Source organism: Giraffa tippelskirchi, chromosome 5, assembly GCF_054371585.1.
Source record: "Giraffa tippelskirchi isolate mGirTip1 chromosome 5, T2T-mGirTip1v1.2.pri, whole genome shotgun sequence".
In the NCBI taxonomy this organism is placed as follows: domain Eukaryota; kingdom Metazoa; phylum Chordata; class Mammalia; order Artiodactyla; family Giraffidae; genus Giraffa; species Giraffa tippelskirchi.
This window is the reverse complement of record NC_137279.1, coordinates 21,202,062-21,228,949: the sequence shown is the minus strand read 5'-3', so window position 1 is coordinate 21,228,949 and position 26,888 is coordinate 21,202,062. Positions and strand designations below refer to the sequence as shown.

General features: G+C 38.9%; 1 long non-coding RNA gene across 12 annotated transcripts in view; it reads right to left on the bottom strand.

Annotated features, from left to right (window-relative positions):
- Positions 1 to 26,888, bottom strand: part of LOC145507395 (uncharacterized) — a 721,493-nt gene that overhangs the window by 370,322 nt on the left and 324,283 nt on the right. For all 12 annotated transcript variants that reach the window (XR_014054820.1, XR_014054819.1, XR_014054810.1 and 9 more), the window contains one exon: positions 14,903 to 15,053. This is a non-coding gene — a long non-coding RNA (uncharacterized LOC145507395). The remainder of the gene's footprint in view (positions 1 to 14,902; positions 15,054 to 26,888) is intronic.

Here is a 26,888-nt window from a genome sequence, read left to right as displayed (position 1 = left end):
CTGTGCAAACACATGCAAGGCTGCAGTGAAGAAGCAGACCTGGCCCATGCCTGCATACTTGCCTCTGGTCTCTCACCTCCTCTAAATGCAGACTTAGTCAATTACTCCAGAGAGTGACCAAGATGGTGGAGTAGGAAGACTTTGAGCTCACCTCTTCCCATAGGCTCACCAAAACGACAGCTATTTACAGAGCAGCTATCAGTGATAACAAACTGAAGACTAGCAAAAAAGACCTCGTACAACTAAAAGGAGCACAATGAGATAGATAGCAGGGACAGAGAGGCAATATTATTGGGACCCACCACCAGGAGGACAACTACAGAGATTCTCTTCAAGAATTAAGTGGTCCAAGCCCCACATTAAGCTCTCCAGCCTGGGGATCCTGCACCAGGAAGATGTGCCCCAAGAATATTTGGCTTTAAAGGCCAGTGGGGCTTACTTTTATGAGAGCCAAAGGGCTGTGGGAAATAGAGAATCCACTCTGAAGGATGCACACAAAATCTCATATACTCTGAGACCCAGAGCAGAGAAGCAGTACAAGCGACTCTAAAGACAAACACATACTCCAAGTGAGGGGACGGAAAAAATATTCCTGGCAAATGGAAATCTAAATAAAGCCACATAGGAATATATAACAGTTGTAAATATTTACAGCATAGGTGCATTTAAACATAAAGCAAATATTAACAGACATAAAGGGAGAAATCAACACAATAATTATAGAGGTCTTTAATATCCTACTTACATTATTGGACAAATCATCCAGAGAGAAAATCAGTAAGGAAGTCACTAGTCTTAAATGATACATAAGACCAGATCAGATCAATTTAATTGATTACTCTAGAGAGTAATACACACACACGTGTATGTGTGTGTGTGTGTACACAAAATATTTTCCAGGATGGATCACATCCTAGGCCACAAAACATGTCTCAATGAATTTAAGAAAACTGAAATCATATCAAGCATTTTTTTCCCAAGTGCAACACTATGAGAAAAGAAATCAATTACAAGATAAAAATGCAAAATATGAACACATGGAGGTTAAATGTAAGTCTTAAAACAATAAGATTTCTAGAAGAAAACATAGGTAGTATGTTTTTAGACATTGATCTTAATAGTATTTTTTGGATAGGTCTCTCTAGGCAAGGGAAACAAAAAGAAAAATAAACAAATAGGACTACATCAAATAAAAGGCTTTTTCTCAATGAAGAAAACTATCAACAAAATGAAAAGCTCATCCACTGAATGGGAGAAGATATTTTCAGACCATATATCCAATAAGGGGTTAATATACAAAGTATACAAGGAAATCATACACTTTACTATCTTAAAATCAAACAATCCAATTTTTTAAAAAGGAAGGAATTTGAATGGGCATTTATCCAAAGAAAACATACAGATGACTATGATACATAATGAAAAGATGCTCAATATCATTCACCATTAGGGAAATGCATTTCAAAACAGCAATGAAATATCACCTCACCTGTCAGAATGGCTATTATTAAGATAACAAATAACAAGTATTGGCAACACAAGTATTGGTAAAAAGGGAACCATTGTGGACTGTTGGTGTAATGTAAATCGGTGCTGCCACTGTGAAAACAGTGTGGAGACTTCACAAAAACTTAAAAATAGAACTACCACATGATCCAGAAATTCCACTCTTGAGTATTTATTTGAATATAGAAAAAACACTATTAGAAAAGATATTTGCATCCCTATGCTCATTGCAGTATTGTTTACAATGCCCAAGATATGGATGCAAACTAAGAGTCTATCAATTAGCTGAATGGATTAAAAATATGGAGAATGCAAATATATAAAGGGATATTGTTCAGCCATAAGATAAGTATGAAATCTTGCCATTTGCAACAACATGAGTTGACCTAGAAGTTATTATTCTAAGTGAAATAAATCAGACAAAGATAAATACTATGATTTCACTTATATGTGGAATCTAAGAAACAAAACAAGTAAATAAACATAGCAAAACAGAAACAAAGTTATCGATACAAAGTACAAACAGGTGATTGCCAAAGGGGAAGGGGGCCAGGGAATGAATGAGATAAGTGAGGGTGATGAAAACGCACCAACTTCCAGTTTCAAAATAGGCAAGTCATGGGTATGAAACGCATGATGTAGAAAATACAGTCAATAACTATGTGATATTTTCGTATGGTAAAAAAAGACTGCAATTAGACTTATCATGGTGATTATTTTGAAATGTATTGAATTATTGAATCATTACATTGTGTAACAGGAACTAGCATAGTACAGAATGCCAATTATAGTCCAAAAACAAACAAAGTTATAGAAAAACAAATCAGATTTGTGGTTCCCAAAGGCTGGAAATGGGGGATTGGATAAAAGTAGTCAAAAGGTAAAAACTTCCAGTTATAAGATAAATAAGTACTAGGAATGTGATGTACAAAATTATAAATATAATTAACACTGTTGTGTGTTATATATGAAAGTTGTTTAGAAAGCAAGCCCTAAAAGTTTTTATCACAAGGAAATTTTTTTCTATTTCCTTAACTTTGTATCTGTATGAGATGATAGATGTTCACTAAACTTACTATGTTGACCATTTCATTATGTATGTAAGTCAAATCATTATGCTCTGTACCTCAAATTTATACAGTGCTTTACGTCAATTATAGATCAATAAACCTGGAAGATAATTCTTTAGTCAATACTTAAAGTTAAAAGGTACAAACTTCCAGTTACAAGATAAATAAGTACTAGGGGCATGTTGTGCAACATGATATACACTGCTGTGTGATATATATGAAAGTTATTAGGAGAGTAAATCCTAGGAGTTATCACAAAAAGAAAATTTTTTCCTCTTATTTTGCATCTATACAAGATGATAGATGTTTACTAAATGTACTTTGATAATCATTTCATAATGTATATAATTCAAATCATTATGCTATACACATTAAAGTTATATGGCACTGTATGTCAATTATATCTCAATAAAACTGGAAAGAAAAATAATTTTTAAAAAGTCAAAGTAAGTAAATGGGAATAAGGGTGTGACTCTTGACAAAATGAAATGGTGTATACAAAGCATTCAGCACAGCACCTGATAAAACTAAACACAATGAATGATAACTATTTTACAATTATTTGCAAAAGATGAAATTTCATACAAATGCATGAAATACATCTTTGAGACTGATGGAGGGATAGATCTCACCACTGAGGACTCTGCCCACAGAATAGAACATTATTAAGGGAGAAATATAAGAATCATATAGAGAAAATACAGCAAAAGTTCTACAACTGAAATTTGGAAGTAGATGATGAGTACTTATAAGAAGGATTAATAGAAGGCAGGATTTAAAAATGGGTGAACTATGAAAAAGAAAGAGCTGAGCAGCTACATAAAGTATGAGCAAGTGAAATGGAAGGGGCCATGTATTAAATCCATGAACAATGAGAACAAAATGTGCCAGATTTATATTCAGCCAAGGTCACTGCTATCCCAGGAGAGGACCCTTAAAGGAACTAAGCTGGGCTCCTGAGAGAAGAACACGCAGGCAGAAGGAACAACACAAAACTGGTGCAGCATAAAAGCATTGTACACGAATCAAGGGAAAAGGGAAAATCTCCTTCCCCTGGGGTGAGCCTAAATTAGACGTTTCCCGGCCTCGTGTACTCAGAAGTAAAGTCTGGGGAGACTTGGCAAACTGTGCTCTGATTTTTGCTGTTCCTTGAGCACAAAGTAAAAGGGGAACTGAAAACATATGTGCTTTTGATCCCCAAATTCCAAGGCAGAACAGAAATCTTAGCAGGACATTATAAGCCACCTCTCTCTGCTACTGATAAAAAGAGGTAAGCCACAAATTCCAGCTTACTACCTGGCCTCAGGGTATAAGGGGCCACCTGGAATCCACTGGACCAGCATAAGATGTCCCTGTTGACAGCAAAGCCATCTTTAGAGGCCTGTCATTTGCTGATCTGCTAATTCAGGCACCCAGCACTTGCATCTTCAGGGTGTCCAAGCTTCTGGCAGCAGGGTGTCCCCTGTTCTCAGGGCAGCTCTGTCCAAAGTCTTCCTCAGAATGGAAGACTGAGGACACCTCCCACCAACTAGCTGGGCTGTGTCTAAGGTATTAAAAAAAGAAAGCTCTTTAGAAAAGTTTGGGTTGTGAGTCTCTTCTCCGCATTTTCCAACATTCTTCTTTCTCCTTTAGTTTTAAGTGATCAACAACTTTTTTCTCATCCCCTTGGCCTCCATCTCTAAGAAAACATCCCAAGTAGCTGCCATGCACAAAGTTCCAACATAGGGGACAAAACCTCATCCCCCATTAAATGTCGGATCTCATGAATTTCTCATTGATCTTCCTTCAGCCCAGGCGTAAAACTCAGGGCTCCATGCAGTGTGGTTACTTCTTAAAATATCCTTATAAATCTTGGCCATTGTATTCATTAATTAGAGCCCAACCAAGACTCTGCCTGTTAGTTCTGGGCGGCAACTTCATTTATTCCCACATTAAATGCTTTATTTCTGTGGAGCTATTTCAGTCTCACTCCATTACTTAGCTCACCCACCATGTCATCAAGTGATTTCTTTCAAAAGAGAGACCCCGCCCATATTTTTAAAAACTGAGATAATATATCCAAGTATTCTGAAAATAGGTAACAGCTAAACATTTGAGTCTTACTATGTCCCAAACACTGTACAAAGTGCTTCAAATGCATTAGTCTATTTAATCCACACACACACAAAAAATCTATGAAATAAATATTATTATTATTGCCCTGGTTTTATAAATTGAAGATTAGAAAAATTAAGTAATTGGCCCACAGTTAGGTGGCTAGGGTCTCCTCCATTGGAATTCAGGATTCTCTGATTTCAAAGCTCAAACTCTTATCGACAGAACCATAGTAAGTGATTACAAAATTGTAATTGCATGCCTTACTAAGTCACAGTATGGAGATATGCACTGAAAAACAAACATAGCATTTTGGAGTTAAAAAGACCTTTAAAATGCTTTAATCCAATCTCCATACTCAGCAGATGGGCCCTTGGTCCCCTTAGAGGCAGGCACTGTGCCCAGGGTCACAGAGCTAGTAGATACAGAGCCAACACTGGGACCCAGAACTCCACATTTTCGGCTACATGCTTTCCCTGCTGAAGTCTGCTGCTGTCCAAATGGTCTATTACGTTGGAATTTGTTTTCCCCTGGGTACAGATGAGAGTAGAAGGATCTTTGGAGTGGTGTTAAGTGAATTGAATGTTCCTTCAGCAAATGAAAATGAGAGGCTAAGTAGATTCCATAATCACTCTCTCCGATTAACCGTGCACTTCCTCCTGCGCCAACTTCTATCTCTGACATCCCTCCATTGTGATGTGCAGTATCCTCTGCTCAGTCTAAATTTGTCTCCTCACGCATATGTCCTGATCACAAAGCCTGACTTATTTCATTAACAGCCAGAGACTGTACCCAACTAGATGGGATTGAAAGCCTGAAATTGCACTTGTTCTTACGTTTGGTAGTCAGGAGTTACTTATTCTATGATGGTAAAGTTGCAACCGGGAGAGTTTAAACTTAAAATCTCACAGAGGCCATGCAGGAAACTGAAACAAGAAAGTTGGTAGACCTTAGGTCATACTCATATTTCAAATGAATGTGGGGAACTAGTAAACCGCAGGGACCACACATCACCCTAAAAAGAGCAGCCGCCCCTCATCAACAGCCAGTGGAGGCTGTGGATTCTGTTTCTCTGACAATAAGTTCTATGAGCATGAGGACTTTGTCACATGCCCTGTTGTGTTTCCAATGCACGAAGAGGGCCTGACACATAGGAGGCACTAAATAAATATTTTCTGAATGAATGAAACTTCTATTTTGGAAGCTGTACAGTGTATCCTATCTTTAGTCTAAAGATAGTCCTTGTTCTCTTACAGGAATGCAATACATCTGATTGCTCTGGATTAAGGGGAACTGTGTAGAGATATTCATTTCAACCACAGGGCACTTCGTTTCAACTTGAGGGCCACTTCCAGAGTAAAGAGAATGAGGGAAAGTGGTTCACACTTATGACCTTTATCACTGATACCAGTGTTGCTAGCCAGGTACCCTACTAGCCTAGAAAGAACCATTCAATGATAGGAAGAGCTTTTAGTAGGAAAGTCTGACTTCAGGCACTAAAAAGTTGTGAAGTGAAAGCGTTAGTTGCTCAGTCATGTCTGGCTCTGCCATCCCATGGACTATAGGGCACCAGATGATCTGTCCATGGAATTCTCAAGGCAAGAATACTAGAATGAGTAGCCATCTCCTTCTCCAGGAGATCTTCCTGACCCAGGTATTAAACCTGGGTCCTCTGCATTACAGGCAGATTCTTTACCGTCTGAACAATGAGGGAAGGCCACTAAAAGGTTATAGGACCTTAAACAGATCTGGCCCCTCTCTGATCCAGTTTCCTTCTCTTTAAAAGGAGGAGACTAGGTCCCTTTGACTACTATGGGAAATGTACACACCTAGGAATCCCAAAGGTCATTAATAGAGTCAACTGATGTCATAGAAATGCATGAGAAACTACTATGAACAATTACGCAAGAAATTGGGACAACCTAGAAGAAATGGATCAATGTCTAGAAACATACAATCTATCAAGACTGAATCATAAAGAAATAGAAAATCTAAAAAGGCCAATTATTAGTAAAGAGATGGAATAAATAATGAAAAACGTCCAAACAAAGAAAAATCCAGGACCAGATGGTTTCACTGGTGAATTCTATTAAACATTTAAAGAACTAATGCCAATCCTTCTCAAAATCTTCCAAAATATGCAGAGGAGGGAACACTTCCAAACTCACTTTAAGAGACCAGCATTACCCTCCTAGGAAAGTCAGATAAGGACATCATGAGAAAAGAAAATTGTAGGCCAATACACCTGATGAACATAGAGGCAAAAGTTCTCAGCACAATACTAACAAACTAGATTCAACAGCATTTTAAAAGGATCATACACCATGATCTAGTTGGATTTATTCATTGCATGTAAGGATAGCTAAAATACACAGATCAATAGATGTGATAAACCATATTAACATAATGAAAGATAAAAATCATATAATCACCTCAACAGTTGCAGAAAAAACATTTAACAAAATTCAACATCTTTTCATGATAAAAAACTCTCAACAAATTAGGTATAGAATAAATGTACCTCAACATAATAAAGGCCATATAGAAAATGCCAACAGCTAACATACTCAATGGTGAAAAGTTGAAGGCTTTTCCTCCCAGTTCAGGAACAAAACAAGGATGCCTACTTTTGCCACTTATATTCAACATAGCACTAAAAATCTTAGCTCCAGCAATTAGATAAAAATAAATAACTAAAAGACATCCTAATCTGAAGGGAAGAAGTAAAACTGTTTACAGATAACATAATCTTATTTATATACAGAAAACCCTAAAGACTTAACCAAAAACTCTTGAAGCTAATAAACAAATTCAGTAAAGTTGCAGGATACAATGGAGAAGGAAATGGCAACCCACTCCAGTATTCTTGCCTGGAGAATCCCAGGGACAGAGGAGTCTGGTGGGCTGCCATCTATGGGGTTGCACAGAGTTGGACACGACTGAAGCAACTTAGCAGCAGCAGCAGCAGCAGCAGGATACAAAATCAGCGTTCAGAAATCAGTGGCATTTTTATACACTAACAGCAAATGGTTCCCTCCCCACCAAGATTAAGAAAGCAATTTAATTTATGACATCATCAAAAATACTAAGAAATAAATTTAACTAAGAAGATAAAGGTGAAAGATCTGTGCCCTGAAATTATAATCGTTGATGAAAGAAACTAAAGAAGACACAAATAAACGGAAAGATATCCCATGCTCATGGATTAGAAGGATTAATATTGTTAAAATGTCCATAATACCCAAAGCAATCTACAGATTCAATGCAACCCTTATCAAAATCCCAATAGCATTTTTCACAGAAATAGAAAAAATTCCCCAACTGTGTAAGGAACCAACTAAAAATCCCAAATCACTAATGCAATTTGAGAAAGAACAAAGCTAGAGACATCATACTTCCTGATTTCAAATTATACTGTGAAGCCATAGTAAGCAAAATAGTGTGGTACTGACATAAAAATGAACACATAAACCAATGAAACAGACTAGAGAGTACAGAAATAAACCCACACATATATAATCACTTCATCTTTGATAAGGGTGACAAGAATGGGGCAAGGATAGTCTCCTCAGTAAATAGTATGGGAAAAACTGGATATCTGCATGCAAAAGAATAGCACTTGAAACTTATACCACATACAAATATTAATTACAAATGGACTAAAGATGTAAGAGTAATACCTGAAACCATAAACCTCCAGAACAGAGAAAAGGCTCCTTGACATTAGCTTTGGCAATGACTTTTTGGAATGAAACCAAAAACAAAGACAACAAAAGTAAAAAATAAAATATCATGACTACATCAAACTAAAACACTTTTATATAACCGAGGAAATGACAAAATGAAAAGACAATGTATGAATGACAAAAATATTTTCAAACCTTTCAAATATCTGATAATAGGTTAATAACCAACATATAAAACAAACTCATAGAACTCAGTAGCAAACAATAATAACAACCAAAGAACTCCATCTAAAAATGGGCAAAGAACCTTAATAGCTATTTTTCAAAAAAGACAAATGACCAAAAAGTATATAAAGAGGTGCTCGATATCATTAATCATCAGGGAAATGTAAATCAAAACAACAATGATATATCACTTTATATCAGAACAGCTATTATTAAAAAGTCAAAAATAACAAGTATTGACAAGGGTGTGGAGAAAAGAGTTGTTGTTCAGTCGTTAAGTCATGTTCCACTCTGTGTGACCCTATGAACTACAGCACGCCAGGCTCCTCTGTCTTCCACTATCTCTTGGAGTTTGCTCAAATTCACGTCCCTTCAGTAAGTGATTCCATCTGTCTGATGGAGGGTACTCTTGTACATGTTGGTGAGAATATAAATTTTCATAGCTGTAATGGAAAATATTATGGACATTCCTCAAACAAAAATAGGACTCCAATATGATCAAGAAATCCTGCTTCTGGATATACATAGGAAGGAAATTAAATCAGTATCTGGAAGAGATATCTGCACTCCCATGTTCACTGAAGCATTATTCACAACATCCAAGATATGGAAACAACTTAAGTGTTTCTTGATGGATGAATGGATATGTGCATTATCAGACACAGAAATACAGCAGATATTGCATAATCTCATTCATGTGTAGAATATGAAGTCAAAATCAGAAGCAAAAAAGAAGGATGGTTGTCATGGGCTGGGGGTTGGGGCAAAAGGGGAAATGTTGGTCAAAGGGTATAAACTTTCAGTTATAAACTGACTAAGTTGTGGGGATCTAATGTAAAGTATGCTTACTCTAGTCAATACTGTATTATATACTTGAAACTTATGAAAAGAGCAGACCTTAAGTACTCTCATCAAAAAAATACATAAAGATAATTATGTGAGATGATACATGTGTTAATTAGCTTGATTGTGGTAATCATTTCATAATATATATGCATATCAAGTCATTGCATCATACAGCTTAAATATATATAATATTTTCTGTCAATTATACCTCAATAAAGCTGGAAAAAATGCATCAACATAAAATTGCATCAACATACAATAAATAAATAAAGAGTTCAACCCACCACCCATCTCTCCTAGCTCCTATTTGAGATACCAAAAGGTCAGCAACAAAGAGTGTAATTATCTGAAACTCCATGATGTAATGCAACATCAGACATTATTCCCATAGACAATCCCAAAGGCTGACTCCCTCAACCTGTAAGTTCAGAGCAGTAGTAGCAATCTAGACTCATTGAGGAGTTATAAATGTGAAAGTGAAGTCATTCAGTCGTGTCCGACTCTTTGTGACCCCATGGACTGTAGCCTACCAGGCTCCGCTGTCCATGGAATTTTCCAGCAAGAGAACTGGAGTGAGTTGCTCTTTCCTTTTCCAGGGGATCTTCCCAACCCAGGGATTGAACCCGGGTCTCCCACATTGCAGGCAGACACTTTACCATCTGAGCCACCAGGGAAGCCATGGAGTTCTCCAGGCCAGAATACTGGAGTGGTAGCTTTATCCCTTCTCCAGCGGATCTTCCCAACCCAGGGATTGAACCAGGGTCTCTTGCACTGCAGGCGGATTTTTTACCAACTGAGCTATCAGGGAAGCCCCTGAGGAGTTATAACAAACCATAAATGCATATGCATGTGTGAATAGAGTGGTCTGACTTATGCAGATACACAATAATCCTCATCCAGCTAGTGTTCATCATTCATGGATTTAACTCTTTTCCTCTCCATCTATAATTTTTTTTATTCCATCTTACTAAGACAGGCACCATTGACAGTAGATTCTGCCCTTAAGGATGAGACCTAATTGTCCTCTTCTTTCATTCTATTTCACATGGAGTGTATATTCACGTGTGTGTGTGTGTGTGTGTGTGTGTGTGTGTGTGTGTAATCGCTCACACAGATGCAATTGAATATCACTTTGTAACATGTCAGGTGTCATCTAGCCACTCATTAATAACACCTAACTCTGCATTTCTGGGCAAATATCTAAATTGCCACTTTTCTTGTGTCATCTCTTCCTGTGTTGTCACTTTGGTACTTCAAAGAATCAAAACGTAGAAATTCTTTTAGTTCTTAAAAATGCTACCTTCAAAGGAGAAATTCTCTGAGTTGACACGAATAGCTCTGTATCACTATTCTTCCCCACACAGATTTCCAATTTTAAACTGCAGTTGTAGTTTGGTGTTTTTTCTGATATCACACATAATAATTGGTTACAATTAGGAATAATTGCTTCTAGGAATGAGTACAGTATCTAATGGTGTTTAAAATAAAGTGTACCTTAAATGTTGAAGCACCTTATTTACCTTGCCCAGAGACTTTTGTAAGAAACCTGGAAGCCACCTTGGATAAAATTTAAGACCCATGGACACTGGAGCTTTGAGGGAAAACAGAGGCCAAGGAAATGAAGGGCTTGGGTTCTGGAACTCAAGCCACAGCATGTGACCTGGATGAATGAAAACCATTGTCTAGCTTTTTCTCTTAAAAAGTAAATTGAAACCAGAAGTCCTATAACGGGAGGTGATTTACAGCACAGAAATTGTTCAAATCAAATATTTGATAGAGCCCAGAACATTTCTGCCTAGAAAGTAGAAATATTATACCATAGGTGTGAAACAGACACAAAATGAATTGAAGCACAAGTGAGTGAGACTGTTTACCATCATGCATACTTTAGGAGCAAAACATTCTGGGAGTCGAGCCTGAGGTGATGGGACCTACAAATGAAGATACAGGAGAAGAGATAAGGCTATGAGACAGACGACCCAGACATTCACAGGTGATGTTGTGAGTGAAATATCAATATTTCCTGCCATGGCTCTGTGCTCCATAAATCCCTAGCTAATAAGGTACCTATGACAGAGGTGCTCTTTAACAACTTTGAGGGTGTAATAATTGATGGCATAGCCAGCTGGTTGCTGCAATCTGATATAAATTAAATCATCTTTATTGTTTTATGCTTCCTCTGACTCCCTACCCCTACCCAGTCCAACTACCTTTTCAGACTCTCTAAACCAATCTTGAGAAAAGAATATGTCTGCATCACTTATCAAAGGACAAGAGCCAGAGGGAAATAGAGAGGGAAGAGGATGAGAAACAAGTTTTAAAAAATTCTCAGTTCCTTGGGCCAAAGATTACGGTCTTATTTTGTGTTTTGTTTTTTTCTATTTTGGTTTTCAAATGCTAAACAATTCCTTCCCATACTTTCTTTGCTCACCTGGACCAGGTCTAGCAATGGCTAAGCATCCTTTAAGAAACATGGCTTGGGGAAGTCTGGTAGGCCAGCCCCTCTGGTCCACCAGGTGATGAAGACAAGGTCATTCCCTCATGTTGCTCACTCTCAGGGTAGCAGGGAGGGAGGGGAGACAGACATGCATTGACTGTTGTGATGAGGTGTGACTGGAGCTACAATGGAGATCTAGCTGAGAGAAGAAAGGAGGGTGAGATAAAGGCAACCTGCATAGGGAAAATTCAGGGCAGGTGCCTAGAAGGAAATGGAGGAGAAGAGAGGAGGTCTGGGTCAGACAGGGCTTGTTCTACATTACCTTCCCTGTCTCTTTCTCTTTGTCCTGAGACAAAGGGTCCTGGCAGCACATGTGACAGAGTCCTATCTTGAATCACCAGGAAAGATTCCTAGGTTAAAAAACTCATTAGAATACTTGTCAAAGTAACAAAATAATACATATTCAATGTGTGCTAAGTCGCTTCAGTCGTGTCTGACTCTTTGCGATGCCATGGACCATAGCCCACCAGGCTCTTCGGTCCATGGGATTCTCCAGGCAAGAATACTGGACTGGGTTACCATTTCCTCCTCCAGGGGATCTTCCTGACCCAGGGGTCGAAACTGCGTCCCTTATGTCTCCTGCTTTGAAGGTGGGTTCTTTACCACTAGCGCCACCTGGGTGATGGTTATTGTGTTAACTTGACAATGATACCAGTGATATGATGATGATACTGATGATGGCAATGGCAGGAACACAAGGTCATAAATGAGTCTTAAAATGTCCTCTTTCTCCTTTTAGCTCTTCCAAGGGTTTCGCATTTCCAATATTTATAATTCCTTCATTCAGTTTAAAGTTGTCTGTAGGCTGGTAGTGTCTCTTTACAAAAAAATGTGGATTAGATTTTTGTGGATGAAATAAAAAAGTCTAAAAGGGTGAAAATCTGGGAAGAAGGGAGAGACAGACATGCTTGTTCATTCTGAGTCCTTAAAATGTCTGGCTCTGGCTCCCCACTCATAGACTGCAGCCCAACAGACAAGGGCAAACAGCAAAGTGAGCTGGCTATGACCAGGTGGGACTATCAATCATGATGAGAGTTGAAATTGAATCAAACAGGGGCACCTGTGCACACTATTTCACAATGAAAGCAACATGAAAAAACACAATCTTGTGAAATAAACCTAGTTGCTTGCCATTGGGAAACAATTCCTTCTACCCCCTCCTTAGGGCTTGAGCTGCTTCTTGGCTCCTAAGAGCTATTCAGAGGCTCACACAAACATTTCACTCTATGGACACATCTGGGAGATATTATACATTTGGATCCAGACTACCACCAAAGGCAAATCCAACTGCATATAAAAGATATGTTTATATTGCACTGTAACCTATTAAGTGTGCAACAGCATTATGTCTAAAAAGCAATGTAGTGTGCTATGCTAAGTCACTTTAGTCGTGTCCAACTCTTTGCCACCCTATGGACTGTTGCCCACCAAGCTCCTCTGTCCATGGAATTCTCCTGGCAAGAATATTGGAATGAGTTGCCGTGCCCTCTTCCAGAGGATCTTTCTGGCCCAGGGATTGAACCTGCATCTCTAAAGCCTCCTGCATTGGCAGGCAGGCTCATTGGGAAGCCTGCAAAAGCAATGTCCATACCTTAATTAAAAATACCTAATTGGGCTTCCCTGGTGGTTCAGTAGTAAAGAGCCTACCTGCCAAGGCAGGAGATACAGGTTCAATCCCTGATCTGGGAGGATCCCACATGCTATGGGACAACTAAGCCTGTGCACCACAATTGCTGAGCCTGTGCTCTAGAGCCTGGGAGCTGCAACTACTGACCCCATATACCACAACTACTGAAGCCTGCCATGTCCTACAGCCCGTGCTCTGCAATAAGAGAAGCCACCACAAGAAGCAACACATGAACCACAACTACAGAGCATTCCCTGCTTCCCAAAGCTATAGAAAGTCTGCTCAACAACGAAGACCCAGCACAGGCAATGAATAAATAAAATTATTTTAAAAAATACTTTGTTAAAAAAAGTGCTAACCGTCATCTATGACTTCAATGAATACTAATCTTTCGGCAATAGTAACATCAAAGAACACTGACCACAGGTCACCATAATAAATATAATAATAACAATAATCTTGAAATCCTTTGAGGATTACCAAAATATGACACAGAAATATGAAGTTAACAAATAATGTTGAAAAAAATAGTGTGCATAAGCTTGCTTGATGCAGGATTGCTGGAAACCTCAGATTTATAAAAAAACAAAAAAAAAAACAAACAGTATCTGATAAAATGAGGTATGCCTGTAATTTTACTATATATAGAAGGCTTCTTAGTAAAAAAAAAACAAAACAAAACAAAAAACAGTGAACAAATTTCTGTGCAGGAAAGTGATTTAGGGAAAACAGGTAGAGCTGAGCTAGGGATAAGTGGGCAGCAGGATCCAAGGCTGCCTACCATCTGGTGATCATTTTTAGGGTTCCAGGATGCTGAGAAGTCTCAACACCCCCAAACCTTCCCCATTAAATCTTGATGATAGAGGAAATGGCACAATAAAACAGAAGGTCTCCTATTCTCTGTCAAAAAGGAGAATCCTGCCCCCTCAAGAGGTAACCATCAGGCTTATATTAATTTGAGAAAATTTATCAGTTCCAGGTTGGGAGTCAGGGTTGGTGGCTGATGAGGGTTGTAGGGAGGGAGGCAGGTTCACTGTACTGTACTGGGTGCTGAGAAGTCAGGAATGTTGGGAGAGAGGCACAGTAGGGACAAGAAAGGAGATAGATACAGAAGAGGGCAGCAGGGCTACTGAGAACACTTGCCCATTTCTTAGCACTATGGACACTTGGCTTTGGCCCAGGCTCTGCACTAGGCATAGGACTGGGGAGGAAGTAAGGGTGAGAAGAGACATGCAGACTCTCAACTTGGAATCTATCCAGAGGTATTCCTGCCCACCCCGTCCCCATCAAACATATGCAAATGGCAATGGTAATAAACTCAGATAATGATAGAGTCAGCGTTTAAACTCACCATCGAATGCATAAATTACAGGGGAGGCTGTCACAGATGCAAAGGCTGGATGCTTTATTGCTGCAAAGAGGAAATTCTGATTCGCAGGTGCTAACTGGGTATCTCAGGCCAGGCAGGGAGTCCCATCACTCTGGGACTGCTACAGGGCTTCCTACAAGGAAAAGAAGTTTGAGGTCAGGCTATGCTGCTGTTGGGTGTGCAAACTCCTCTCGTAGGTTCAATGTCTTTCTTCCAGCCAGACAAAGCAGCCCAGACTCCATCTTTACAGCACAGCTGCCTACTCACTTCACTCCAGCTCCACAGGCTGCCTTGCTATTCCTGGAACCTGCCAGACACACTCTTGCCTCTGCCCTGTTTCCTCTGTCTGCATCCTTCCTCCAGAAAGACACGTGTTTCACTCCATTACCTCCTTCAGGTCTTGACTCAATTTGTGTGTTAGTCACTCAGTCATGTCTGACTCTTTATGACCCCATGCACTGTAGCCTGCCAGGCTCCTCTGTTCATGGAGTTCTCCAGGCAGGAATACTGGAGTGGGTTGCCATTTCCTACTCCAGGGGGATCTTCCCGATCCAGTGATTCCAACCCAGGTCTCCTGAACTGCAGGCAGATTCTTCACCATCTGAGCCACCAAGGAAGGCTTTCTCAAAGAGGCTCACCCGAACAACTCTATTTATAATTACAACACTTCATGCCCCCTTACCTTGTCCGTAATATTTATCATCTTTTAACATACTATATAATTTACTTTTGCTATCTACGTTATTTATTGGATGCACTGTTTATTATCTGTCTCCCTATACTAAAATATAAACTCCTTGAAGGTAGGAAATTTTGTCTATTTTGTCTCCCCTACACTTTCACACACACACACACACACACACACAAAGTAACCCAAGCATCTGGAACAGAGTCTTGTAATGAATAGGTATTTCATAATTAAACATTTGCTAAACACATTATTAAAAGCTGTCTCCTTTTAGAAGTCAGGAAGGAGAGAAATTTTCTTCTCAATAATGGTGACTGAAACTTGTAACATTTGTTTCAGGCACTCTCTCCTTTCCCAAACTGTGATTTGTTACTGACTCAAGACTGAATGTTCTTACCAATGAGTGTCACACACATGGTTCAAAAGCACATCCTCTCCCTAGAGAAGCCCAGAGACCTGGGGCAAATACACATCAGTTTGATTTCTCCCATGCACACATAAAGACCAACTTGAAGAATCATTACATATTATAACTTTTAGAACTGGGAATGAACTTACATCCTGTCCAATCATCTTATTTGAAAAATAAGGCACGGGAGATTGGATGGTTTGCCCAGGCTCACACATCCAATTAGTTGGAACAATGAGATCAAATACCACGGCTGTTAATTTCCTACCCAGTATAAGACTCTTCCCCCATGCTGTCTCTGTGCAGTTTTACTACACGAGTTTTGTATCTAGGTGTTCCACGTAGCACCAAAACTTCACTCTCTGAACAGTTCTTTTTCAAGGGCTCCTTCAGGGATCCATTTTTCACAGCATATCCCTGCTTCAGCTCCTCTGCACATGGACAGCAGCCAACCTAGTTTATTCTAGACAGCCTATGCTTTACTGAACATTTGATTCCTTTGGCTTCTATTTACATGATTAGCCAGTACTCATCTTTTGCCTTCAAAAGTAAGCCTTTTCAAAGGGTTTGATGATCCATGGCCATGTCTCAGTAACTTTCATGTCTAGTAGTCTACATAGAATTTTCAGCCTGTGGGCATTGATAGCAGTAACAATGCCTAAAGCAAAATGCTGAAAACTAGTAATTCTCTAGGAGGCTAATAGACACTTTGATATTAAATAAATAAGTGTACATATATTTACATAAACAAATGTAAATAACTTTCCTCCAGTGTCTTTTAAAAAGTTCATTACACATTTCCAAGGGAGGTGTATTGTATGCATCATTTCTCAATCTAAATTGACCATGAAATATTTTATTGTGCAGCATTTGACAGATCTAATGAGAACATGTTTGGGAAATACTTCCCTACAGGGCCAAAATATCTAAGGGCAGGAGGGAATGTGTAGCATTGAAGAAAAGCAGGAGACAAGATTAAAAAAAAAAAAAGTAGGTATAGAAGTCCAAGAATAGTAGAGTTATGGAATAGTAAAAATATAAGGATGAATCAAAGATTTGTCAGATCTTTCAAGACAAGAGGCCTCTCTCCTAGATCTAGCCATCTCCCATAAGATGGCTAGTTGCTCATTAGCAGGACCCAAGCCTCTGAAGTTCTAAATACAAATCACCAAGGAGCTGAAATCCACCCCTAAGCCTCTGATTTTAGCGGCTTATGCCTTTCCAGAAGAATTAACTTGCCTACTGAAATGGCTCCTGCCCAGGGCTAGAAAAGTTTGAATAAAATGCATTTAGCTCCTATCTAAAGATCTTAAGTCATTGAGCTAAATGCAAGAGCCTTTTGTTAAAAATCACACTCAACTAGATATTGAGGTTTATTACATACTTTCTCCAATTTTCCTTCTCCTTTTATGTAATCTCAGCTGGGCTGATTTGCCTGCATTCATTCCAGTGGAATCTTCTTATTACTCCCAAGACACAACAGAGAATCTCCAACCCTGTACAGAGGGGCACATGGCTGCATCTGGGTTAGAAAAAAAGGGGCTATTTATACTCAAATCAATAGGCAGATTTTAGCATAACATTGCAGGCTTTCTGCAAGAGAATGAAAGGAAAGAAAATGCAGCTCCTTTTCCATTCTTCTTTACTGTATTATTTGCCCCAAAGTATGCTTGTCACATGGCCCAGAGCAGTATGATCTAATAATGATAGGCCTGCTTGGCACAAGGGAGGGGAAAATCCAGCTGCACTGGGGGCTTCAGAGGATGGCTCAGACAGCTGGCCCAGCCCTCACGCCGTGTGTATTTCAGGGAAAACAACTAGTATGTTGCTCATCTCACTTGCATGTAATTCTTCCCAATGTTGAACCTGACTCTGGATGAGAGCTGTGCAGAGCCTCTTGTCTCTCAAACAACCAGAGGGCCAGGAAACCTTGGATAATACCAAAGTAAACAAACCTGAGGCCACAGAAGTCTTTGATTTCATTCCAGTTGGGAGTCTCTCCAAGTTTGTACTCAAACTGGCCAGCCTGTGGCCTCCCAACCCAGCTGTGAGAAAGAGCCAAATAGCCTGCCTCTTTCTGCAGCTTTAATTAACCCCTGGGCTTAGTGAAACCAGTGGGAAATGCTTCAAGATAAGAGATTCCTAAGTCAAAGTGTTGAGATTTTTAAATGAAGGAATGGGTAGCCACTCCATAAACTCCAAGGAGGCAGGAGAGACCAGAGAGTCCCTCTGCAACCATCCTTGGAGAAGGCAATGGCACCCCACTCCAGTTCTCTTGCCTGGAAAATCCCATGGACGGAGGAGCCTGGTAGGCTGTGGTCCATGGGGTCGCTAAGAGTCGGACACGACTGAGCGACTTCACTTTCCCTTTCATGCATTGGAGAAGGAAATGGCAACCCACTCCAGCGTTCTTGCCTGGATAATCCCAGGGATGGGAGAGCCTGGTGGGCTGCTGTCTATGGGGTCGCGCAGAGTCAGACACGACTGAAGCGACTTAGCAGCAGCCATCCTAGGGGACACTCGTCATTTAGGCTGCTCCAAGGAGATCCATCAAGACAAACTGACAGGACACAGCACAACCACTGTGTTCCTAAGTCTGTTTGTGCCAAGGACTGGCAGTCCCCTCTGCCATTCTCAGGACAAATTCCCCACTTTAGTCTACTTGCACCTGCTAAGTCTTAGTGCCAGAAGCAGTAACCCATGCCTACCGAGTCACTTCATAAAGGCATATGAGAAAATTCTTGGCTGCTGTCACTCAATCCATTCTGTGCTTCATCTTCCAGGACACTGAGTCTGATGTGAGCAGTGACTGCAGAAAGTCTGGAACACGAGACAGAGTCCAGTGGCCCTCCCACCTCCAACAGCTGTTGAGTTTCTAGCTCCTCTTCCTTCCTACGTGCACTGATTTGTAAGCCTGGGATCTGACCAGCTCTATGAAACTCTTTGTTGCTATTGCTGTTTAGTTTCTAAGCCATATCGGACTCTTTTGTGACCCCCATGGACTGTAGTCCACCAGGCTCATCTGTCCATAGGATTTGCCAAGCAAGAATACTAGAGTGGGTTGCCATTTCCTCCTCCAGGGGATCTTCCCAACCCAGGGATCAAACCCACGTCTTCTGCTTGGCAGGTGGATTCTTTACCACTGAGTCACCTGGGAAGTTCATGAAACTCTTTACTTATATCCAATTACAAGTAAGAGTCCACAACTGACTAACAGTCAGATTATTCTCTCCTAAAACTGTCACAACAAGCTATTATTATATGGGTGGAAAGATCTCTGCCAGGGATCAACAATGCACTCACTTTAGATCTGGGAGAAAAGTAAGAACATCACATTTCATCAAAACATTTGGAAGAGAACATTGCAAGGTTCAAAACCATAGCTCTAGACCATGTATCAAGTCTCAGGAAGAAATGAAAAAAAGAAGAACTTTCATTACAGGGGAAGAGAGCAAACATAAAGTATCTACAAGTTCTGGGGTTTTTAAAAAGCATTTTGCAAAATGTCTCAAGAGAGAGATAAGATGCATTTCTGCCCTTACATAAAAATGTTGTGGACTGGGACTTTCCTGGTAGTACAGTGGTTAAGAATCAGCCCTGCGATGCAAGGGGTGTGAGTTTGATACCTGGTAAGAGATCTAAGATTCCACATGCTGCGGAGCAACTGAGCCCACACACTGCAACTTCTGAGCCCATGCATCACAACTGGAGAGTCCATATGCCACAATGAAAGATCCTACTAAGACCCAACACAATCAGATCAATAGTTTTATAAAAAACGTTGTGGACTGCATAGGAATGTACTTTCTTAAGTACTATATTAGGAAAACACCTCTCAGGCAGTATAAAAACTAAAATAAATAAAATAAAACCTTAAAGCAGTACATGTCATTATATAAACCCATGTGTGGAAGGCAACTTCATTCAAGGACTCAAAATTGGATGAGCATTAAAGATGATGGAAGGGCTTGAAATGCCTAGCATGGAGTATCTAGTGGGATTTCCTAGTGTTTCTGATCCTCTCAGAAAGGGAACAGGTCTTTCCAAATGAATACCTGGATTATATAAGCTAAGGTAATGTAAGCAGTTGTAACAAACCTATTTCAAAATTTTAGCACCCTTACAAACTAGAGGTGTATTTCTCACTTAAATAGCATTCCAGTGGGTGTTCCTGGTAGGTAAGCTGCTTTTCTCCAGTTGGTGATTGAAAGACCCTTCTTGTGCATTTGTTATACCTTTAGAGCCTTGAAGTCATATGTTCTACTCTGGCAGATGACAAAACAGAAGGCAGAAAAGTCACACTTCTTAATATCCTTGGACTTGAGGTGGCACTATTATTTTTGTTTATATTCCAATTGGTGAGAACTAGCCACATGGCCTCCCTAGGTGCAGAAGAACTAGGAAATAGAATTCGTAGATGTGAAACTGCTTTAGAATAACAACTCAGTAATACAGGAGGACACGCGTGAATTTTGATTTAAAGTTTGCCGTCTCTGTCTCAGAGACACATAGCACAGCAAACTAGGAGGATCAGATGCAGCCGGTCTACACAGTGGTCAACATGTGTTACCAATTATTTTTGTTATTGAAAAGGAGATAAGTGACTTCAGGGAAGAGGCAAAACAGATATTAAAATAATCCAACAAATTTTAATCCTTTGGCTTCTCCCTTGATTCTTGTTTCCAAACTAGTTACTTCATTCTAATAAATTTTTGAGCTATTAAACATTATATGGAGATTTCCATGTAAAGCTGACCCAGTAAGGGTAATTATACTCCAAAAGCCTCTTTCTAAAGTCACAAAAGAACAACTAAAAATATTTTTTAAAACTATAAAACAAGCAAACAGTTATAAACAATGAAGCAGACTGCCAAATACTGAGAAATTTGTACAAAGGTGAAGGAAGATTCTAGAAACTGACATAGCTCCTCAGTTCATCAAAAAGTTCCTTAAAAGCAAATATCCAGGAAAGGCTGGTTAATAAACATTTTGAGGAGAAGCAGATGAATGTTACAGTACTCAGGGGAGGAAAATTCTAAGAAGAAACAATGCTGACATCTGATTTATACTGTCTCTGATCTTAACCCCTAGCTAAAGGGGAGATGACTGGGGTGAAACAAGGAGAAAATGACATCTTGATCACCAGATCACAAGGCAGGAAGCCTGTAATTTCTGAGAACTTAACTCTAAGCCTAACCAACATCTTAAAAGCTGAAAATTGTGGGCGGCTAAGATTCCAAGAGCAAAATAAAGAATTAAGTAAAGGAATATGGACAAAAACACGTGAAGATTATATTAAACATTCAAAGGAAAGTAACCAAAAGAGAGGAAATGCTATTTTAAATAAGTAATTCTTCTACTTATACACAACTAATCTCTCTCTCTATAAATAATAATTAAAATTTCAATATATATGTTCAAGGACAAAATTAAGAGTTCAAAGAGAACACTGTAAAACAATAGGAGTGAACAGAGAACATCCTGGGGGACGGGGGAAGGTCTTCCAGTTCAGGCCGCATAAACCTCCCACAGAGTGTGTTCCAATAAATGAGTTCACAGGGTTAAATTTTTTGTAAAAATCAGCCAGAAACAACAGTGACAACAATAAAACAGAACCCAGAGGCTTGAATTATCAGAAAGAAGAGTATGAAATAGCTCCTTTTTTTTGCGAAAATAATTTATAAAATAAGGAGCAATAGATTATCAAACTTGACCAGGTAGATCTGAAGATCAAATATAATTTATTGAAATATACAATGAAATCACTGAAAAGCTCAGTGTAAGTTACTACAAAGAGGCTCCAGGAAACTTCCTGGGGGAGATGGTAGTATTTTCTAATTTGTTATGCTTGGTTGGTATGTGGCTATATAAACAATTTTCTAAACTCATAAGCTAAATATGTAAGAATTGTGTACTCTATTATGTTAACTATATCTCAATTTTTTCAATAATCCATGAAATAATTGAACAGAATATTATACATCCAAGAGAGAGTTAGAGAAGAAGATAGATGGAGAATGCTTCTCAGTGACATTTTAAAAATAGAAAATATTAAGGAGAAATAAGCTCAAGACAGTAGTCAGAAAAAGCAGTTCTATGAAAATGAACAAGATCTTCTAGAACTAACATCAAAAAGCAGATGTCCTTTTCATCATAGTGGACTGGAATGCAAAAGTAGGAATTCAAGAGATAACTGGAGTAACAGGCAAGTTTGGCCTTGGAATAGGGTAAAATAAAGCAGGGCAAAAGCTAACAGTTTCGCTAAAAGTACACACTGGTGATACCAAACACTATCTTCCATCAACACAAGAGACAGTTCTACACATGGACATCACCAGAAGGTCAATACGGAAATCATTGATTATATTATTTGTAGCTGAAGATGGAGAAGCTCTATACAGTCAGCAAAAACAAGACCAGGAACTGACCGTGGCACAGATCAAGAACTCTTTATTGCAAAATTCAGACCTAAATTGAAGAAAGTAGAGAAAACCACCAGACCATTCAGGTAAGACCTAAATCAAATCCCTTACGATTATACAGTAGAAGTGACAAATAGATTCAAGGGATTAGATCTGATAGAGTGTCTGAAGAACTATGGATGGAGGTTCGTGATATTACATAGGAGGCAGTGATCAAAACCATCCTCAAGAAAAAGAAATGCAAAAAGGCAAAATGACTGTCTGAGGAGGCCTTACAAATAATGGAGAAGAGAAGCAAAAGGCAAAGGAGAAAAGGAAAGATATACCCATTTGAATTCAGAGTTCGAAAGAATAGCAAGGACAGATAAGAAACCTTCTAAGTGAACAATACAAAGAAATAGAGGAAAATAATAGAATGGGAAAGACTAGAGATCTCTTCTAGAAAATTAGAGATACCAAGAGACTATTTCATGCAAAGATGAGCACAAATAAAGGACATAAACAGTATGGACCTACCAGAAGCAGAAGATATTAAGAAGAGGTGTCAAGAATACATAGAAGAACTATATAAAAAAGATCTTAATGACTTGGAAAACCCCAATGGTATAATCCCTCACCTAGAGCCAGACATCCTGAAGAGTGAAGTCAAGTGGGCCTTAGGAAAATCACTATGAGCAAAGCTAGTGGAGGTGATGGAATTCCAGCTGAGCTATTTCAAAGTCTCAAAGATGATGCTGTTAAAATGCTGCACTCAAAATGCCACCAAATTTGGAAAACCCAGCAGTGACTACAGGACTGGAAAAGGTCAGTTTTCATTCCAATACCAAAGAAGGGCAATTCCAAAGAATGTTCAAACTACTGCACAATTGCACCCATTTCACATGCTAGCAAGGTCATGCTCAGAATCCTCCAAGCTAGGCTTCAACAGTACCTGAACCAAGCACTTCCAGATGTACAAGCTGGATTTAGAAAAGGCAGAGGAAACAGATCAAATTGCCAACACCTGCTGGATCATAGAAAGAAAGAGAGAACTTCAGAAAACATATACTTCTTCTTCGTTGACTGTGCTAAAGCCTTTGTGTGAATCACCACAAGCTGTGGAAAATTCTTAAAGAGATGGGAATACCAGACCACCTTACCTGCCTCCTGATAAACCTGTATGCAGGTCAGGAAGCAACAGTTAGAACTGGACATGGAACAACAGACTGGTTCAAAATTAGGAAAGGAGTACGTCAAGGCTGCATATTGTCACCCTGTTTATTTAACTTATATGCATAGTACACCATGTGAAATGCCAGGCTGGATGAAGCACAAGCTGGAATCAAGATTGCCAGGAGAAATATCAATAACCTCAGATACACAGATGACACCACCCTTACGGCAGAAAGTGAAGAGGAATTAAAGGCCTCTTGATGAAGGTGAAAGAGGAGAATGAGAAAGCTGACTTAAAATCAACATTTGAAAAATGAATATTGTGGCATCTGATACCATCACTTCATGGCAAATAGTTGGAGAAACAATGGAAATAGTGAAAGACTTTCTTTTCTTGGGTTCCAGTATCACTGCAGATGGTGATTGCAACCATGGAATTAAAAGATGTTTGCACCTCAGAAGAAAAGCTATGACCAACCTAGACAGTGTATAAAAAAGCAGAGACCTAACTTTGCCAACAAAGGTCCATCTAGTCAAAACTATGGTTTTTCCAGTAGTCATGTATGGATTTAAGAGCTGGACCATAAAGAATGCTAAGGGCTAAAGAATTGACGCTTTCCAACTGTGGTGTTGGAAAAGACTCTTGAGAGTCCCTTAAACACCAAAAAGATCAAACCAATAAATCCTAAAGGAAATCAATCCTGAGTATTCATTGGAAGGACTGATGCTGAAGCTCTAATACTTTGTCCATGTGATGTGAAGAGCCAACTCACTGGAAAAGACCCTGATGCTGGGAAATGTAGAAGGCAGGAAGAGAATGGGATGACAGAGGATGAGATAGTTGAATGACATCACCGACTCAATGGACATGAGTTTGAGCAAACTCAGGGAGATGGTGAAGGACAGGGAAGCCTGGCATGCTACAGTCCATGGGGTTGCAAAGAATTGGACATAACTGAGCGACTGAATAGCAACACACCTAGATTTAATCAAAGTTTCAGCAGGAAACTGAAACTAGAAGATAAAAACAATATTTAAAATTTAATGGATGAGAATTCTCTAGAACTGTTGAAAGTCATGAAATTTTGTTTTAGGAATCTCAACAATTCCAAGATTCATCATAGTAAAACTGCAGGACACTAAAGATAAATTATAAACCTCAAAAGCAATTAGAGATAGGAATCATTATAATTTACTTGAGAGTTAACATCTCAGCAGCAGCAGTAAAGTCAGAAAATGATATTTTAGTTTTCCTCAATAATGACAAAGGATAAGTATAGTAAAACTCCATGTAATGATGCATTACTTCATATAGTAAAATACAAATACAATACAATGGAAGACAGGCCCCTTCTCTGGCTCAGTTTGTTACCTTCTGTAGATTAAAGGTTAAAGAGGTAGGGAGAGTGGAAAAAAGATGAATCCCAATCTCCTTAACTAACTAGGAGACCCTCAGAAAGTTACTCTCTTGGAAATCTCAGCTGGGTATGGAACCCAGAACTGTCCCCATCACTACTGAGGCTAAAATACACACAAAGGCTAAAAGACAGTGCCTCACTAATGTTGGGATAGGGATAGATTTGGATCATGTAACTAGAACTTGGGAACTACCAGCCAGTTAGGTTCAACCAACTCATTTTAACCCTAAAATAATACGACTTTGCATTTTATAAATATGAAGATTTGGGCTCTGTTTATTGCATTATGTTAGGATTTTGCTGTATCAATCCAATTTTGTACACACATTAAGCTATATCTCAGGAACAATGATGAGATAAAGATATTTTCAGCTACAAAAATTTGAAAAAGTTTACCATTTTTAGACTTGTACTAAAGAAAATTTAAAGTATGTATCTCCAAAAGAAAGAAAACAGCAGAAAGGAGCTTTGACATTCAAGAAGGAGTACAAGTGAAATAAACATATATATATATATATAACTTTTAAATAAAAGTGATTCTATAAAACAATAATAAAGTGTCTAATTTATGATCTGCTAAAGAGAAAGCTAAAAGGATGGTCACTTAGACATCTGTTAGGAGTGATCAGAATTAATCAGTTTAAAGGTCTTAAATTTGGAGGGAAGAAAGGTAAAAATATTAATAAACTTTATATTGTGTAAAGAATACATTTTTAAAAAATTCAAAGATAGCCACTGTAAGAAATAAAATTAATATCTTCAAAACCAGTATAAAGGGAAAAAAAAACTTGAATCAATTCAAAAAAAGGAAAGAAAATAGGGGGGAAGGACACAATTGCTACCACCTAAAAAAGAAAAAAAAAAAGGAAACTCAGAATAAAGCAAATATATCAGTGATTACATTAAATAAAAATAGCCTATCTGGTTAAAAAAAACTCTTTATGACCCAGATGACCACAGTGGTATGGTCACTCACCTGGTCACTCACCTAGAGCCAGACATCCTGGAGTATGAAGTCAAGTGGGTCTTAGGAAACACTGCTACAAACAAAGCTAGTGGAGATGATAGAATTCCAGTTGTACTATTTTAATCCTAAAAGATGATGCTGTTAAAAGGCTGCATGCAATACGTCAGCAAATTTTTAACACTCGGGGCTGGAAAAGGTCAGTTTTCATTCCAATCCCAAAGAAAGGCAATGCCAAAGAATATTTAAATTACTGCAGTTTCACTCATTTCACATGCTAGCAAGATTATGCTCAAAATCCTCCAAGCTAGGCTTCAGCAGTACGTCAATCTAGAAATTCCAGATGTACAAGCTGAATTTAGAAAAGGCAGAGGAACCAGAGATCAAACTGCCAACATCTGTTGGATCATAGAACAAGCAATGGCATTCTGGGAAAAAAAAGAAAACCACTTCTGCTTCATTGACTACACTAAAGTCTTTGACTGTGTGGATCACAACAAACTGTGGAGAATTCTTAAAGAAATAGCAATACCAGGCCACCTTACCTGCCTCCTGAGAAACCTGTATGTAGGTCAAGAAGCAACAGACTGGACATGGAACAACGCACTGGTTCAAAATTGGAAAAGAAAGTATGTCAAGGCTGTATATTGTCACTCTGCTTATTTAACTTATATGCAGAGTACATCATATGAAATGCTGGGCTGGATGAAGCACAAGCTGGAATCAAATTGCTGGGAGAAACATCAATAACCTAAGATATTCAGATGAAATCACTTTAATGGCAGAACGTGAAGAGGAACTAAAGAGCCTCTTGATGAAGGTGAAAGAGGAGAGTGATAAAGCTTGCTTAAGATTCAGTATGCAAAAAACGGAGATCATGGCCTCTGGTCCCATCACTTTATGACAAACAGATGG